Source organism: Pipra filicauda, unplaced genomic scaffold (genome assembly GCF_003945595.2).
Source record: "Pipra filicauda isolate LSUMZ 115617 unplaced genomic scaffold, ASM394559v2 scaffold331_size1881853_pilon, whole genome shotgun sequence".
NCBI classification, from domain to species: domain Eukaryota; kingdom Metazoa; phylum Chordata; class Aves; order Passeriformes; family Pipridae; genus Pipra; species Pipra filicauda.
The window spans coordinates 1,247,167-1,267,098 of NW_024104456.1; the positions used below are offsets into that span (position 1 = coordinate 1,247,167).

The following is a 19,932-nucleotide window of genomic DNA, read 5'->3' on the forward strand; positions in this document are numbered from 1 at the left end:
AATAACATGGCAATATCCAGTTATCTGCAAATGTGGGGGGGTGGAGATTACATATGCATTTGTATGAACTTACATATGTTTACATGCATCAAACTACTTTAGAAAAGGTGTAGTCTTGTCCAGGGTGCAATTCATTGCATTTTTGTTATTGACATTGGCTGAAATGCAGCAAGCTGAGGCTTGCCAACAAACACTTCAGCATCACGTTGGGAAGTTACACCACTTTGTCCAGGAAGAAACAATTCCTTGAACTATTATTTAAAAATAGATTCAGGTGTCAGTGCAAGTTTACTAAAAGTCAGCTAAATCTTGTACATTTTTGGAGGATTCCTTCCCCCTCCCCAAGTTTGGTGAAGCATCCCATATGACAATAGAAGAGAAAGCCAAGTCAAAAGCAAAAGTTACAGTTCTTCAGACTAGTGCAATGGCTTGAAATCTCAGGCAGGAGCTGTCACACTGAAAACTGAGATGACAATATACAAAAATTAAAAGACTGTCTCACTTGATCTTCCCACACATCCCTCCCATTTCCTCTCCTATCAAAGGTTTTCTCATTGTAAGGCAGGCACCCCTTGGGTTGGCATCAGGTTGTTTGGGGTTTGTCACCCTAACAGTGCATTTAGATGACCCACGACAGCTGTACCAACCAGGCATCACCCATGTTCCTGCTGATCAGCTGAGACTGGCCTACACATTGTATACTGGGACCCAAGTTATTCAACTTATTCAAGTTACACAATATTCAAATTTTTTATTGCAATTTCGGGGGGGTGAGGGAATCACCAAAAATCAGTGTTAGTTCTGTTTTTACTGCAAGACAGTAAAGCATAAAAGATGGGTAAAACTATTAGTCTGTGAAATTTGGCAGAATGTGGAGAAAACCACATATCCTGTTTGGGCCTCGTAGTGGGTTTCTGTGGCGGGGTTTTGGTAGCAGGGGGGCTACAGGGGTGGCTTCTTTTAGAAGCTGCTAGAAGCTTCCCCTGTCTGGTGGAGCCAATATCAGCAGGCTCCAGGATGAGCTTCCTGCCGCTGGCCAAGGCCAAGCCAATCAGGAGTGATAGTAACACCTCTGTGATAGCATATTTAAGAACCAAAGGTTGTTGCGCAGGTGAAGATTCCAGCCAGGGAAGAGCAGAGTGAGAACATGGAACACCACCAAGATCAGTGCAGCAGGAGGGAGAAGATGTGCTCCAGGCGCCAGAGCTGAGGTCACTCCAGCCCATGGTGAAGATGGTAGTGAAGACCATGGTGGAGCAGGTAGATATCTGAAGTAGGCTGTGACCCTGTGGGAGGCCCAAGATGGAGCAGAGTCTTGCCAGGGACCTGCAGCCTGTGGAGAGAGGAGCCCACACTGGAGCAGGCTTTCCTCAGGTAGGACCTGTGGCCCCTGCGGGGGACCCACACTGGTACAGCTCGTTCATGAAGGACTGCACCCCATGAAGGAGTGACTCACAGGACAGCAGTTTCATGAAGAACTATTGCCTGAGGGATGAATTCACACCACAGAGGTCCATCAAGGACTGTTTCCCGTGGGAGGGACCCCATGGGAGCAGGGGAAGGACTCCTCTCTCTGAGCAGCGGCAGAAAGAGCAGCTGACCATAACCCCCATTCCCCATCCCCCTGCACCACTGGGAGGGAGGAGGGAGAACATGGAAGGAAGGAAGGTGGGGGGAAGGTGTTTTTAAGATTATTTTACTTCTCACTCTTTTGCTCTGACCCTGTTAGTAATAAATTCAATTAATTTCCCCATTTTGAGTCTGTTTTGCCCATGATGGTGATAAGTAACTGACTTCTCCCAGCTCTTGCCTCAACTCATGAATCCTCTACTGTGTTTTTTTTCTCTCCTCTGTCCAGTTGCAGAAGGGAATGAGAGAGCAGCTGTGGTGAGTACCTGACATCCAGCCAGGGACAACCCACTACAGGCCTTATAAGCAGCTTTAATTGTAGAGGCAGCACAGAGTAATGGTGTTGTTGCCTAAAGACTGGGAGCAAAAAAAACTCCAGGTGAATTTACTATAGATAAGATAGAGAGCAGGTCTTTAATGAAGGCTTTCTGGCATAAGGAGTACAAAGGTGCACGCGCATGTCCAGTGGTTCTACAACTTTATAGTATTATACATCCAGTCCGAGAACTATCCACCCTCCAGAAGCTCCCCAATTCTGCCCCTTGGCACACCTCCCTGGGATAGTCAGGGATCCCAAGACCCCTTTCTTCCTCATCTTCCTCTTCTTCACAGCATGTGCTGTCTTTGGAGCTTCTCCAAGGTTCTGGGCTTGAAGGTTGCTTTGACTATGATGGTATCTTCTTGTTCAGGCCTGGGGTGCATATGTTCTTAAACCAAATGTGTTTCCTATAGTCCTGCCTTGAAAGGAGCCTAAACAACCCTAAAGAATTTATAAAATTCAATATGAAATGGAGGAATAGGTTTTGGTAAGTGTTACCTACTATTCTAAAGTGTGGGAGACTATATAATTATACTAAAACCCTATATTTACTACACAACTACTTTAAAATCTACAAAAATCTAAAAATCCTAAAAATTCTGAGGCATCCTCTTATAGTGAAATTAATGAAATTCACACTTATAAAAATCACCCTGTTTCAGAAAGCTTGACAAATATTTGAGATTGAGACACAAATATTTGAGAAGACACAGGACTGTCTTCTCAGGTTGCAGGGAAGATGACCATTCCCAGGACCACATCATAAGAGTAACTTTTTAGACTTCTTGGCTAGGCTGATGGAAGATGACTGGGGGTATAATCACAGTGTGACAAGGAAAGCTTATGGTCGGATGGCGTAAAAGCCTGATCTTAAGTTTTCCTGAAGTCTCTAAAGCAGATATTAAAATAATAATGCAGGTAGCAAGCACTTGTAATCCCACTGAGCTCAATTACTTCTGAATGTGCTCAGCACTTTTGAACACTAAGCTATTTGTTTACTTGTCTATGTGTACATCCAGGCACACATTTAGGTACCTTGTCTTAGACAACAAATTTGACAACACAGGGTTTAATCATTCCACTCTCTTACCTTGAAGTGCTACTATAAATCCTTTAAAATGAATAGTCTTCCTTCAGTTCTGTTTTCATAGGAATAATCTGTGTTTCAAACATCAGTAGAAAGACAAACCAGAGATGACATTTTACAATTTCAGTATCACCTGCTTGAGGCTGGAGCATGAAAACTGGATAGCCACTTCACTACAACTTGGGTTACAGAGCCGACATGAAGGAAAGGTGATTGTGAGTCCAGTTTAGCCTTAAGACTGAGAGATGAGGTGACTGTTAGCAAGATTCCTATCTCTCACCCATCTTGTGTGCACGTTTTTCCCAACAGCTTTCAGCTGCACATAACTAAGTTGCATTACTCACAGCTATGTTATATCCCTGCCCTACTTACAGGAACAGAATTCAATCCAAGGATTTTTAAGCATTTTGTGAGTGCTGGCATTGTGAGCATCATCCCAATTGCCCAGTAAGAGGAATTGGACTTCATTACCATACAACACATTGCAAAGTTACCACAGGACTTTTTGGGAGGCCTGTGTGTACTGCAAATTAGATGTATAGGTTCATCTAATATACTGTAAAGTAATAGGTTTTAAGATCAAAAGTAACTGGCTACAATCCTGTAACCACACTGTGCAGGTCAGAGGAATCTCCTGAATGAATTTATTTTCTGTCTAAATAAGGTTTCTCTGGGGGGAAACATCACACAGTCTTGATATGCCAACTTCCAGCTACGGGCAATCTACAAAAATCTTTGGCGAGTTGCTCCAATTCTCAATGACCTCAAGGCTAAAAATAATGGAACAGATCAGCTCTGTCATAGTAAAATATAATCAAGTATTATCTCTATTTTCCAAAATACTCACAATAATGTTAAGATCCTAATTTAATAGACAAAATTTCTATATTTGAAGAAGCATCTGTATCTCTAAATCATTATTTGCTAATGAAAACACCATAAATAAAAAGCTCTGTTAAATACTGTGAGTTACTATTCAGGTAAACTCCCTACAGAGCTTAGTGTCACTTATTCTGTAGGAAAGACCTTTTGCATTATTGCTTATGAAAAAACAGATATTAGCAATAAGAATCCTTAGAAAATGTCATCTTGATGCCACCTCTATCATTCCATCTAGCACAACATTAATCTTTGAATTTGCTTTAAAGGCTACTTCATAAGAAATATTTTACAGAAATTTTGTGGATAAAAAATAATATACAGTAGTGACTCTATTAATAGTTATGATTCCAGGAATTTTGTGGCAGAAGAGATTTCTAATTTAAGCTAAATGTCTCCTTGAACCAGGCATCAGAAACATCAGCAGAAATGTTAATATGAACCCATGCCAGTGGCACAGTCATGAACCTCCGGGCCCAGTTTGAAGACAATGAGCCCTTTAAACATATCTAGGAACATAAGGCTTTGTGGCACGTTAAAAAACAAAAGTCCTTTGTACTTTCTATAAGGTTAAAGCCTTTCCTTTCACTAGTTATTTCTGGTTTTCAATCTGGGGAAGAACATCCCTGCAGCCACCTATTTCAGTGTTTTTCTGAGCCTTCAGGAACTCCAGGAACACCAAACAGTGCCTGGCAGGATCAGAGGATCACAGAATAGGATGAGCTGGAACAGAAAACAAGGATCATCGAGTTTTGTGTCATCTGCAAACTTGCTTAGTATCCCTTCCAGTCCTGCATCCAAGTCATTTATGACGATGTTGAAGAGCACTGGGCCCAAGACGGAGCCCTGTGGAAACCCACTAGTGACAGGTCACCAACCTGATGTCACCCCATTCAATATTACCCTCCGTGCCTGACCCATGAGCCAATTGCAAGATTTGTTTATCCAGCTGTGTGCTGGACACTTAGTCCAGAATAATCCTGGGAGAGTCAGTATTGAAAACTTTACTGAAATCCAAGAAGATTACATCAACTGGCTTCCCTTGATCAACTTGGTGGGTTACCTTGTCATAAAAGGAAATCAGATTTGATAAGCAGGACTTTTCTTTCATGAAGTCATACTGGCAACACCAGTAACAACAACTACCATTGTCTTTCAGGTGTTTTTAATTACCTCGCAGAATAATCTTCTCCATAACTGTACCAGGCACTGAAGTGAGACTGACAGGCCTATAGTTTCCAGGGTGCTCCTTCTTGACCTTCTTGAAAATTGAGACAATATTGGCCATCTTCCAGTCAGCTGGCACCTCTCCAGATACCCAAGACCACTCAAAAATCAAGAGAGGTTTTGTGATGACATCAGCAACTCTTTGAGGATTCTCAGATGAACCCCATCTGGCCCCATAGATTTGCAGGTATCCAGCTGGAGCAGCAGATCCCACACATCTTCAGGGTCAACTGGGAGTTGATTATTCTTGCACTCATGGTCCTTCAGCTCAGGGCACTGAGACCCCCTTGATCTGTCATCCATGTTGAAGTCAGAGGCAAAGAAAGCATTAAACACCTCTCCCTTGTCTCTATTCCTGTTTGTGAGGTGACCATACTCATTCTGTAACGGGCCAATGCTCATAGAATCATGGAATCATAGAATCAGACGGGTTGGACAGGACCTCTGAGATCATCAAGTCCAACCCTTGATCCACTACCACCACAGTTGCTAGACCATGGCACTAAGTGCCAAGTCCAGCCTCATCTTAAAAACCTCCAGGGATGGAGAATCCACCACTTCCCTGGGCAGCCCATTCCAATGGCTGAATACCCTCTCTGTAAAGAATTTCTTCCTAATATCTAACCTAAACCTCCCCTGGCACAGCTTAAGGCCATGCCCTCTTGTCCTACTGGTGATTGCCTGGGAGAAGAGACCAACCCCCACCTGCCTACAATCTCCTCTCAGGTAGTTGTAGAGAGCGATGAAGTCTCCCCTGAGCCTTCTCTTCTCAAGGCTAAACAACCCCAGCTCCCTCAGCCTCTCCTCATAGGACTTGTGTTCAAGCCCCTTCACCAGCCTTGTTGCCCTTCTCTGCACCTGCTCCAGCACCTCAACATCTTTCCAGAACTGGACACAGTACTCCAGGTGAGGCCTCACCAGCGCTGAGTACAGGGGCAGAATCACTTCCCTGGTCCTGTTGGCCACACTGTTCCTGATCAGGCCAGGATGCCATTGGCCTTCTTGGCCACCTGGGCACACTGCTGGCTCCTGTTCAGCCTCCTGTCGATCAGCACCCCCAGGTCCCTTTCTGCCTGGCTGCTCTCCAGCCACTCTGCCCGGCCCAGCCTGTAGCTCTGCAGGGGGTTGTTGTGGCCAAAGTGCAGGACCTGGCACTTGGCCTTGTTGAACCTCATCCCGCTGGAATCAGCCCAACTCTCCAGCCTATCCAGATCCCTCTGCAGAGCCCTCCTGCCTTCCGGCAGGTCGACACTCCCTCCCAACTTGGTGTCGTCTGCGAATTTGCTAATGATGGACTCAATCCCCTCATCTAAATCATCAATAAAGATATTAAACAGAACTGGACCCAACACTGATCCCTGGGGGACACCACTGGTGACCGGCTGCCAGCTGGATGCAGCCCCATTCACCACCACTCTCTGGGCCCGGCCCTCCAGCCAGTTCCTAACCCAGCACAGAGTGCCCCTGTCCAAGCCATGGGCTGCCAGTTTTTTCAGGAGTATGCTATGGGAGACAGTGTCAAAGGCTTTGCTGAAGTCCAGATAGACCACATCCACAGCCTTTCCCTCATCCACCAGGTGGGTCACCTGATCGTAGAAGGAGATCAGATTGGTCAGACAGGACCTGTCCTTCCTAAACCCGTGCTGGCTGGGTCTGATCCCTTGTCCATCCTGTAGGTGCTGTGTGATTGCACCCAGGATGATATTTCTATACTACCTTATTGCCATTAATATGTTTGAAGAAAACTCTTTTTATTGTCCCCCACGTTTCTGTCCAGTTTCAATTCCAGCTGAGCTTTGGCCACCTGATTTTTCTCCCTACAGAGGCAAGTAGAATCTCTGTATTCTCCCCATGTCACTTGACCTTGCTTACACTGGGCATATACCTCCCTTTTTTGCCTTATTTCCAAGAGAAGATTGCTGCTTAGCCGATCCAGCCTTCTGCCTCTCTTGCTTGACTTCCAACTTTCAGGAATTGCCTGCTCCTGGTGCCCTTAGGAGATGATGTTTAAAAAGTGCCCAGCACTGATGGACCCCAGCACTTGCAAAAACACCTGCAGCAACAAGCTCTCGAGCAAAACAAACCTACTGCACGCACGCTATTCTTTGTATCCTCATTTTTGAGGACCAGCTTTATGTTAAAATAGAGTGTCACTTAAAAGCTAAATTGAGGAAGCTTACTTCCTCTGGAAATAGTTCAGGTCTACGAGTGTCCTTAAAAGGAGTTCTTGATACATTTTCACTAAATGCCTTCTCTTGGAAAGCTTTACTCCAGGAACTTAATGTTTTTTCATCTTTGACTCATTTGTGAGGGTAAGGCAGGCTGCTAAGGTGGTCTGGGTTGGGAAAAGCAAAGAGAGCACTAGTACTGGTAAGAGTTCAAGTTCTCTGATTTTGGTGAGAGAAGCACTCACTATGCAGACAAGGATGTAAAGAAACCGAAAACATTTATAGTGCACTATTTCATCTGTGAGTTGATTAAACAATTTCCAGGGAAGTAGTTTTCTACTGAAAGATGCCAGGTCAATGAAATTTAAATGTATGTCAGGTAGTATTATAAAATGCTGACAACAAGTTATCACAGCATCTTGATACAGTTGAAACAGTTTGTTTTTAAACACACACAAAACTCAGATGCGCATTTACTCACAAGATTACATTTTCACTATGGATTGCATTCTTTAAATTTCTCATCCTATTCTAGGAAGAATTTAAGTTTTGATAAATCCTACCATTTCCTAATAAAATAAAAAAAAAAGTCATTCTGTTTTTTTGAGTAGCTTAGTTTAGTGTATCTTCATAAATTCATTGCAGATTTTTTGGTTTGAAAATAATCTCTCCTTTCTTCTTTTCTTATTAAATTCTTCATAATCCTGATAGGTTCTTTTTCAAGAATACAAATTAGCCAAATGTCGTCTGCTGAATCTCATCCTGAGGTATTCTCTCTGGTCTAGAAGTTTCTGATTGTGCTCTCTGTAACAGTTGCCCTTTCACTTGCCTCTGATATGTTCCATGGATGCTTCTTAAACAATTCTGTTGATAAAGTACAAGAAAAAGAAATCAAAGCATCTCTCAGCAGTGGTACCTCTGCAGGGCAAACAGGAATAAAGCACGGTGAAGTGTATTTGTGTCACTCAAATTAGCAGATGGGAATCTGCTCTACAAGAAATGTAGTGAGAAAAACTCCCTCTTTAATGTAAGTTCATTTCAGAAAAGCACTATACTTTAGGAAAAATATCCCACTACAAGTGGTTTTTGAGATCTAAGGGACTATCTTCTGGCTTGTCAAAGTTACTCTTACACTAATAGATTGCAATTTTTTAAGAACAGGTAGAAGTGCAGAAGAAAGTGGAAATGTAGCTAAGCAATCCTTCTGAACAGTGTTTGTGATGATACTAAATACTGCAAATACAACTATTTCTGGAGTTCGTAGTTGCCTTTTTGAAAAGCACAGTTGATATGAGAAAAAATTTAGGGCTGTTAGCTTTGAGACCTTTGTGTATTACTGGCAAAAAATAGTATTAAATATGATATCAGCATCCTATTTGGTGTGAAAAGTTGAATTCTGTCCCACCAACATTAGATTATAGAAGAAGAAATAGCTCAGTTCATCATCCTGGAAGAAGTAAAACAGAGGGAAATTGAATTTTTGAGCAAGCAACTCACCTCATCATATTATTTAAAATCAGTAAGGAATGCTTCATTTCATTGCAAGCCTCATCACAGCAGTCCTGGGACATCTGGACAGGCATCTGTAATAAGCACACTGAAGAAGCTTAACTAGAGCAATTTTAATCAATATTATTTCAGATATAATCTGTTTTTATATAGCATTAAAAGACTAGGAAAATAGTGAAAATTATTTACACTAATCTGCAGTCTGAACCACTCTGGTTAGTCTTCAGATTTTAATATTGTGTGACTTAAAAAATCTGATACCATTGAAATATCACCGTTATGCTACAAAGAAAGACAATACACAGGCAGTATTTTAACTGACTGATATCAACCCTAGATTGTAAATTGTCTGCAACACAACAGGTTCAATGGAGGGAAAAAAACCCAAACAAAATCAATAGTTTGATGCTGAGCTGATGGTTAAGAAGCAAAGTATACCACAGGTAAGTAGTATGGTCCCTTTTGTTCAATATCTTCATCAACAGACTTGATAGTAAGAGAGCACACCCTCAGCACATCTCTAAGGAGGTTCCATCCAGAAAGACCTTTAGAAACTTTAAGACTGAGCCAACACATGCCTCAAGAAGCTCAGCAAAAAGCCCAAAGTATTACACTGGGGATGAGGTGACCCTACCTGTCAGCACAGCTGGAAGAGAACTGGTTTAGGAGCAGCCCTGCTAAAATGGACCTATTTCAGTCAGAACCAGGTCAAACAAGCCAACTCTATGCTGTCACTATCAATGAAGGAAACTAGTGCTGAGCTACATGAGGTGGAACTTTCCTCTCATTGCTGTTGAGACTGCAGTTGGAATACTGTGTCCTGTTTTCAGCCTCCCCATTAAAACAGGATGCTGAGGAACTGGAGAGGGTCTAGTAGATTGCTGTCAGGGCAGCTGGAGCCAAGAGCTGCTCCTCAGAAGCTGCCTGCTAAGACAGCTGAACTTTGTCTGATGAAGAGAAGACTAGGGGATAATTTGCTAATAGCCTACAACCACATGAAACAGTTAAAAGACAGTGTAATTGACCTCTTCTCAGCAATGACAGACAGTATAAAATAAAGGGAAATGGCTAAGACCTACAGCTTGAGAGGTCCAAATGGCACAACAGGAATAATTTCTTCATGAGGAGAATAGCGCAGCACTGGAATAAATTACTTTTGGAAATGATGATGATTTTTGGAGGATTTTCTTACTTGGCTGCAGAAAATCATTGCTAAAATATATGGAGATGCATGCTTTTGAGTGGTTGAAGTAGATCGTGCTTTGGCAGTGGTTGAAGTAGACAACCTTCAGAGGTCCCTAATAATCAACACTTCTATGGCTGTTGATTGATCATCATCGGTTGCTGATGATCTGTCTGCAGCTCTTAGCAAGGACATAGAGCTGGCTTAACCCAGTTCTCCTCCCTCTTTTCCAGTTGAGAGAAATGTCATAACAGACAACTCTTCTTTTGTCTCTCAAGACTTATTTAATTTTTCCAACACTAACACCAGCCTACTTTGGAAGCATATGAGGCAACACTTATGGAGTGCCTCAAAGCAGACCTTGAAAAGCTCACAGTCAGCAAAACAACTGCACATCTATTTCTACCGCCTTCATTAATATGCTCTAGATTTAGTGAATTCTTGCTGATTTTAGCGGGAGTGTTCATTATAGATCTAGGTTAATAAGTAGACCTTAATACCGATGGCTTCTCTTTCCACCTTCAGCAGAAGTGCATGAAGGTTTTCATGTATGGCATTTAAATATCATAATAAAGACTGCTTTAGAAACACTCATGTTAGAATAGAATTTGAATGCATCTTCAGTTCTGTGTAGCTTTAATTTTCCCATTTCCCTGGGGGATTCTTAACAGTCATAAAAAACATTGTTTGAGAAAAATATTTTTTCTTTTAAAGATTTGAACTTTTCAAGTGTGCTTTTTGGACACTTGTCTGGGAAACAAGTTTCCATAATAGGGAAGCAAAGGGGGATTAATACACACTAAAGAGAAATTTTGTATTCAAACTACTGAATAATTTTTATTTTGGAAATTTTCCTTTATTTCTCTTAGGACTGACATCAAAATAAAGGATTGAACTGAACACAGATGTTTCAGTTGATCCATCCTGGAGTCTTCTTTGTGGATGGAAATTTTAGGCACTGTCTCTTGTTATTAACATGGATGTCATTCATTTTGAAAGTTATCCTCAGACAAGAAAATCCAGCTTCATTCCACGTCAAAATTTCAAGCTCGTGTTACATATGCCTTCATGAGGAAGGCAGTATTTATGCACAGCAATACATAATTGCTAATTATTAAGAAATACAAGGGTTATACTATAAGCTTTATATTTTCCTGTTTCCATTGCATAGATTCTGTTCATGTATGTCTGAGCAGGAGTGGAAATACACAGTGTAAGCAATGCCAATACTCCTTTTTCTTCCTGTTCTGAGAGCTGACCTTGCTCTTCTGAGGTTAGAGAAACCAACAGCTTCATGTCCTAGCAGCCATATGTGCGGCACAAAGCAGCCTGACACCTGCTTTCTGCAAGTTTTTATGATACAGTGCTCCAAACCAAAACAGGAGGGGAAAAAAATCCAGTTAGTCACTGTGCTTAAGCTCAGACATACATTTCTGGTGTGGCTTGACCCCAATCAGACACCAAGCCCCACGCAGCCGTTCGCTCTCTCCCCCGCCTTCAGGATCGGGGAGAGAATCGGAAGGGTAAAAGGTAGAAAACTCATGGGTTGAGATAAAGATGGTTTAATAGGGAAATCAAAAGCCACACACAAGCAAAGAAAAACAAGGAATTAATTCACTGTTTCCCATAGGCAAGCAGGTGACTTGGGAAGACAAACGCCATCACTCCAAACATCCTTCCTTTCTTCTTCCTCCCACTGAGCGTGTCATATGGTCTGGAATATCCCTTTGGTCATTTTGAGTCAACTGTCCTGGCTGTGTCTGCTCCCAGCCTCCCATGCACCCCAAAATTCCTCACCAGTGTGGCAGTATAAGAAGCAGAAAAGGCCTTGGCTCTGTGTAAGTCCCACTCAGCAATAACAAAAAGATCTCTGTATTATCAACCCTGTGTTCAGCACAAATCCACAAATTCAAACCATTAGATAACTTAAATTTAAAATTTAAATCAGTTAACCTTAGTTTCATGATAAATTTAAGGGATTATTCCACAAAAATAAAGATAATTTTTATGAACCAGACATCAGCTCAGCTGGTACAGGTCCTCAATTATTTAAAGTTTGAACACTTACTGTGTTCTATTTTTTCCTACTACTCTTGAAAAAATCATATGATTGGAAAGCCCTATGCTTTTTTGCTAAATATATCCTGAAAATGGAAAGCAGGGCCTCAAATTGTGGCAATACAGTAATTTGCCTTTTTTTCTTTCCAATTCCCCTTGCTCACGTGCAAGTAGAATTAGATTCTCCTATTAAAAAAAAGTCTAAATGGCTTGCTCTGTTTTCAGAGGATAAAACAAAGTCAAAGGATTACAACCACAAAGCATTCCTTTGTCCTCCATAACGTATCTCATTCTGCTACAGCACATATCAAGTGGACCGACAGTGTCTGCTGATGTTCAGTGTCTGCTCTGGGCAGGGGAATTCAGAGCCTGGCAGGGCTTGTTGCCATGCAGAGGCAGAGGAGAACATTTGATCCAGCATTATTTCAGTTCTACATCACCTTCTGCTAAGCCTGGTATGTGTATGATAAAAGTATTTTAATCAGTTGCTTATTTCTTTGTTTCTTGTTTTATTTTTAGCTATATAAGAGAAAACTTTGAATTAATAAAGGCCAGCTACTATGATACTACTTTACTTGTGAAGATAGTATTTCAAATGCCAGTTGTATTCCTTCATCTGTGATTACAATACTTTGTGGAATCTCAGTTGCTACAGCACAAGCCTATAATTATGATTGTTCAATCAATATTATAGATTCAAAGAAGTAGCTTTTCTTCTGTTCCCTATCTTGTAATCAGAGTAATGTTCACTTTGTATATACAGACACATACTTTGCTGCTGTGAGGCTTTTCTTCCTCCTTTCAATACTGCATGCCAGCTCATCACAGGATCATTCCTGTTTCTTTCAAGGTGAAAAAATGCCTACCTTATTAGGAAAAAAAAAATCCACCCCACCTCCCACCAAAAAAAACCCAAATCAATGGACTGAGTCAACAAAAAAGCAGTATATATCACAACAAGCTGGGAATAGCACAAAACAACTTTCAGTCCTCATGATAATGTGGGGTTAGCTGTCTTGAGGAGTGCAGACTTCAGGTAGCAAAGGGTAAAACGTACACCTGCTCTTCGCTGTATTCATCTCACTACTATAAGGAATATCTTGTTGTGAAGATTTGTATCTCCCTGTGAGCAAAGCACAGTCCCATTACACCTCAGAAAGCTATGGTCCTCCTCACCTGACCCTCAGCTCACACTCCTCTTATTGTAAGAGTCTTATACCAGGCAGTCAAGGTGTTGTCACAGCTCCTGAGATTGCTTCCCCCAGCTTCTACCTTCACTTGAGTAGGAAACAAAGTAATTCAGTGGGCAATGAAGGTGGATTGAGCCTCCTTCCCTTCTGCCCAGCTAGGTGATGGATTCTTTTTGTCCACACAGTAAATTCATGCTGTAAACTATCCATTGTGAAATGTTACTTGAGATTCTAGTAAAATAGCTATTATTCTGTAACTGATTCATAGTCAGCGCATCGTAGTTAGGAAAAACATGAAAGAGAGGTGATTGAAGAAGGAAACAGCACAGGACAAGGATCAGGAGTTGTGCACCAAAGACTAGATTCTAAGTTCTTTATCCTCATTATCATCTGTATGCTCATAAACCCAGAATGGTACCACATAAAGGAAGGACTTTAATACTGATCCAAACAACTAGATGTCAAGATTATGTAGCAAAGTTCCCATGGATTACATTGTCTCATTGAACAGAATGTAGCTACTTTTGAAACTCAGAAATAAATAGGCACAGCCTACTGTAGCTTGAAGTTTTGAAGTAATGGGGAAAATCTGCAATACTGCCCCTAACTAAAGGGTAATACAGGACTCTTCACATAAATGGGACTTTTGTGTAGGCAACCAAATGGATACAATATTTAGGGGTTGGAATAAAAAGAAACCTGAAAAAGAGAGCCAAATTTATTTTAAAAACAGGGGTAAGTATGGTAAAAATGGATATAGGCAGATGGAACAGAACTGAAAATCTCCCTAGAAAAAGGCCAGTATTACTAAGATAAAGATTCTAAACTACTCTGTATTTTTAGCTTCTCCTCAGTATATTTATCATATGGTTTCCAGTAACATGGTGCTGTTGCTCTACTCTCAAAGTTAAGTTCTTTTTAAAGAGTTTTCAAGATCTGACATTACCAAAGATGTGTTCCATATCAGGAAATGAATAGGGATTGCTTCATTTGTATCCAAATGATGACTGAGAATGTTTGCAACCCAGGAAGTAAAACACCATGATGGACTGAAAATGATAGGTAAAATAACAAGAAAACTAAGTAAAGAAAAATAAGTGGATTTTTTTTTCCTATTCTTTTCACTGTATGAGGTATCTAGCCATTAAAAAATAGTTAGCAAGTAGAAAGGGTAATCAATAGTAACGATGCAAGGCAGTATTAAAATTTACTTGATGTTGTTTTGACTAAGTTTTAGTAATGCTGGTAAGAATTTCTCCATTTTATACTTAGCCATTCTATGTATTGTCTGTAACACAGCATAAAAGTCTTTTAAAATGACAGAGTAGGAAAGATTCCTAGCTGTCTGGGAGGCGATGGGAAGTGCAGTTCTTAACTGAAAGCTGGAAGATAACAGGTCTGCAGAAATGCCTAAGAGTTGATTCTTGATGAAAGTCTAGTCTTCGTTTTTCAAAGGAACCAAATTCTTCGCCCACCGCATCCCACTTGGTGTTTCTCCACTGGAGCTTTTAGCAAGTTCTCAGAATATTGCATCTGGCCCTGCTGGGAGTAACTAATGCAGGCAGAGCATCTGGCATGACTTTCTGAGCATAGTCTATCTGTTTTCTGGGTAAGCAGCTTTTCCTTCTTTTCCTGTTTCTTTGTGGTGAAATAGGCAAAGGATTTATTCCTCTGACTCAAGCAGCCTAAAAAGTGTTTGATGGAAACCTGAAAACTAATATTCCTGACATTCCCAAGATGGCCTTACTCAAACAGAAGTTTCTGTATTCTACTCTGGAATGACACAGATCTTTGGCTTCTCCTAATGTGATTCCATTGACCAGGGCTTCTGTTCAAAGCCATTCCAAATACAGAGATAAAGGTAAATTTGGCCTTAAATGCTTTCTTGACTGGGGAAGGCAAATAGAAGCAGCGTGGAAATGCAAGGTTTCTCCGATGAAGTGGAAGCACACAGAAAACAGTGAATCCATAGAATAGAAATACACAGAATCTATGTATTCATAAAGCTGTATTTCTGAGGCATTACTCCTGATTTACACATGTGTGTAATCTTAAAACACATTCCAAATCAGGTATAGAAACTGTAGACCCAGTTCACCCCTGTATTACACTATTTTGACATCTGTATCACACTATTTTGACATCTGTATCTACCTACACCAAGAGACTAAGGTAGATGCAATGAGGAAACACAGTCATTAAGTTCTTGGATGCTGACTTTGCTTCCCCTCCCCTCATCTGTGGTTTTCTTAGAGAAAAAAGACTGATGAACTTTGAGATTGTCCAGCTTCTTAAAGTCTGAAGGGGTTGAGAAGAGAAGATTCTGGTTTGGTCTGCGTCTGTGTTGAGTTTCAGTTTTGTTTTGCTCATAATATGTGAAAGTAAGTTTTTGAACAGGCAAATAAAGATTCTTCCAGTACTTCCAATGTTGTCCATATCCTCCCCACCCCACTTAGCTTTCCCAGTCAAAGAAATAACCTGCTATCACTGATCTTTCATTTTAAATTTGAGTTATTTATTTATAGTCTGGATTTATATAACACTACTTTTTACATCTTTGATAATACAGTTCTTTCCACATTTTCAATAACTCCAGAGCTGAGTGATATGGACAACAAATATAATTGAGCACCCAAATATGTTACTGCCTGTCTGGAGAAATAGTTATCATAAGCACCTACTGAAAAAAAATCACACTTCATTAAGTACGTGTATAATGCACTAAAGATTATATAAACATGCACATTTAGTAAGGAACTTCCAAATACTCAGAGGAAATGCCTACAGAGACAGCCGAAATCATCCTCTGCTTGCAAAAAATTGTGCCTAAAACTGGCAGCAATATGTCAATCAAAAATCACCTGCTGCATAGAGCAAGAAGTGCATGAAGTCTGTATTACCCATATCCCCACAGGATAAAATGCATTTAATTGCCAATTCTGTCCTTTGCTAAACATATATCTCTCACCCTTCATGATAAAACTTGTCCCATCAGTCAAAGCTTTACCAGCGCATCGTTCTGGCACCTTAGATTTCGGCAAGAAAAGCTCAGAGGGAATCTCCTGACCACACATTTATGCCCAAGGTAAAGAAAGGCAGACAGAATTCATACTCACAAAGTCACTGTCCAAACGTGTTCAGATCTTTCTGCCACTCTTCATTTCCTGCTGAAGAAAAGCAATCATTTCATTGATGGCTAAGGAAAACACAGTATATTTTACCTCAGATATCACTGGGATAAATAAGATTAAGTTATTTACTCGGCCACCTGAATTCAAGACATAAATCATAAGATAGGTTGGTTGTCTTGTGATTAGCAATGTATTATATTTATTTATACATATTTGTGTCACTAAGAAATGTGCATGCCTTTGGGAGAGAAATAATCCTTGAGTTTAGTTACTCTTATTTATACTAATATATGCAGATTCAAAGAGTTTATGTGGAATTTATAGATAAATTGCATCAGGTTCTCCAGATGTTAGAAATAACTTACTTTGCCTGTCCTGCAGCATTACTATTTGTTTATCATTTCAAAGTTCACAAGGTAGTGGCCTCATTAGCTGTTCATCTAATTTCACAGAGAAATGACAATTTCTAGCTGCTGAGGTCATGGCCCATCAAAAATTATACTGTCTGTAATTTTATATCCGATCTCTGGTAGATTTTAATTTGCTTATCTCAGTTCTCATATATCGACTAAATTGCTGAATTCTATTAAAATCTCTACCAGCTCTCCAAGATTTAAGACTGAACTACTGAATTGAGACTTATTGAATTATGGAGACATTATTGCCAATGTGAGTCAGTAAAACAATAATTAAAATATACAAGATTAATATGCCTTTTCGTTTCCTGTATACCATTTGAATTCAGTCTGAATGTGTCTCTGTACACCATACATATGATATTCTATCATTCCAGAGACAAATCATGTCTCTATATTTTTTCCTTTATACAATTACTGACCTTAACTGCAAGAGCCCTGGGAAATAAAGATATTAAAACTATTTTGCAAATTTTCTTGGGTAGATAGTGCAGTATTTTACAAGTTGGATTTTCCTGTATAGTGCTTAAAATTGAACCCTTTAAAATTTTGTTCTGCAGTATACACTGAAGGTCACTTCCTCTAAAGAGTTAAACTTAGCACTGTATTTAGCTTCCTACTCTAATGTCCCAGTGGCAGATACTCTTGTGATTGGTCAATCTTGGATTCACATTTTCCATTTTTGGCACTGCTGCCACATTTCTGTTGCTGGAGGAGGGAAGGAGATTGCATAAGTAGCAAATACAGTATTTAATAAAACCCTGTGACTACTCATTGCCTGGGTCTGGCAAGTCATGGTGAAATTTGTATATCTTCACATCCCCCTTCACCCTCCTGCATCCTTGCTGAGTGAGACTGTGGACCCTTAGGAGATCCCACTTGAATAGGTAACTCCTCAGAAGTATTATCCCACTCAGCTATCTTGTCACTCTAAGAACTACACTTATCTACTCCTATTTCCACAAAACTCTTGTTTCTGACAGCAGTTGCATTTTCACCACCACTGGGATACCACCAGTTAAAAGCATCACCAGCATAAGTGAGAGGCAGTGATAGTTGCTGCATCTTCTTCCACTACTCACAAATCTGTAAATTTGCAAACAAATATGTTTCAGCTAGATTTGTGATTTCAGTGCCTGTTGACCAGCACCTCTGCGTTACCACTTCATCACAGCAAAACTAAGCTAAGGCATGTGTCTGAAAGATAATTTCCTCTCTGAAAAGCAGGTTCCCAAGGTGACATGCAGCCTTATTTTCTACTAGGGTACAAAGGTAGCCTCTAAATGAAAGTTGTAATAGAGAAAACAAATTTTCAAAATATGCCCAGAAAGACTGATTCTTCACTAGAAGAAAGATTTAACTTCTCATCACCATTTTTCTTACATGGCAAAAATGCACTCAAAGTCAAAAGATTTTGTAGCATTCATCACCAAAGGGAAAAACAAACAAACAAACAAACAAAGACAAAAGATGCTTACCAGCACCTCCCACAGTGCTGCTACTTGTGGATGCATGGAACTTGGGAGATGATTAATCACAAGGCTGAAAGATCAGGTTATCATAAGCTGTTTCAGATATCCTTGGTACTTCATCATCAGCTTGGTATGGTACAGCAGAGAGGAAAGTCGGCATCAGAAACAATGCACCCTGAGGTCACTTGCCTCTCATGCCTCTCGTTGCCAGAGGTAGAACTCTGATTGCTTTTGTTCTTGTAAGTCATTTGCCAGTTTGTTCAAAGTGTAGTACTGCATCACTTTCTCTCTGTGACTTCACTTGTGTCTAGTGACAGGTTCAGAAGTACCCTGTTATGATGCTTCTCATTGGCCTATTTTAGCAAAGTGAGGAGGTCTTGCTACATGCTGGTTTGAGTAACCTGGAGAGGAGGGAGGGAAAAATCATAGAATGGTGAAATATGCTACATATATAATCCAGCATTCTGTATTTCTTATGCCCTGGTATGTTTTTCCTTCAACACATATCAGGGTGTTTGAAGTCCCCCATAAAGACATGGGCTTGTGAACATGAAGCCACTCCTCTTTGTCTATGAGGGCTTCATCTGCTCTGTCCTCCTGGTCAGGCAGCCTGTAGCAGACTCCCACTATTAATGTCACCTGTCCCTGTCCTCCTTTAATCCTGAGCCTTAAAGTTTCAGTCAGCTCCTCATCCATCCCCACGTGGAGCTCCATGTACTCCAGCTGGTCATTGACATAGAAGGTGAAACCTTCTCCTCATCTCCATTGACTGTCCTTCTTAAAGAACCCATCAGTTCCAGAATTCCACTCATAGGAGCCATCCCACCACATCTCTGTGATGCCAGTAAGATCATAGCCCTGGAGGCATGTGCATATTCCTAATAAGTCTTGTTTATCTCCCATACTGCATGTTTGTTTTCATGAACATCTTCCAGGGCAGCTAACAAGAGACTCATTCCATACAAATATTTAATTAAAACTGGGTGAGTGTATATTGACTGGGAACAAATTCATTTTTTTGCTTCAAGCTGACTATGAGCAAGTAATCATTTCTATTAACATATTCCCTAATGGAAAGTACTTGCCAGATAGTTTGGACATACCATTTCTTATGTCAAACTGTTCTATTTTGTCTGCTTGCTGTTCATGGTTCATAGAATCGACCGAGTTGGAAAAGACCTCTGATATCATCAAGTCCAACCTTGATCCAACACCACTGGGGTTACTAGGCCATGGCACTAAGTGCCACATTCAGTCTCATCTTAAAAAACCTCCAGGGACAGTGAACCCACCACCTCCCTGGGCAGCCCATTCCAATGTCTGATTACTCTCTCTGTAAAAACTTTCTTCCTAACATCCAACTTAAACATCCCCTAGCAGAACTTAAGACCATGCCCTCTTGTCCTACTGCTGGTTGCCAGTGAGAAGAGACCACCCCACCTGGCTACAACCTCCTTTCAGGGAGTTATAGAGAGTGATGAGGTCTCCCCTGAACCTCCTCTTCTCCAGGCTGAATAACCCCCGCTCCCTCAGCTTCTCCTCACAGGACTTGTGCTCAAGTCCCTTCACCAGCCTTGTTGCTCTTCTCTGGACCTGCTCCAGCACCTCAACATCTTTCCTGAACTGAGGGGCCCAGAACTGGACACAGTTCTCAAGGTGAGGCC

General features: G+C 40.8%; 1 long non-coding RNA gene across 1 annotated transcript; it reads right to left on the reverse strand.

Annotated features, from left to right (window-relative positions):
- Window positions 1-7,937: 7,937 nt before the first annotated feature.
- On the reverse strand, window positions 7,938-16,388 carry LOC120323739. The gene is made up of 3 exons (XR_005564534.1): window positions 16,366-16,388; window positions 8,807-8,892; window positions 7,938-8,173 (listed from the first exon to the last, which is right to left on the reverse strand). It is a non-coding gene; the product is annotated as an uncharacterized LOC120323739 (long non-coding RNA).
- Window positions 16,389-19,932: the final 3,544 nt, after the last annotated feature.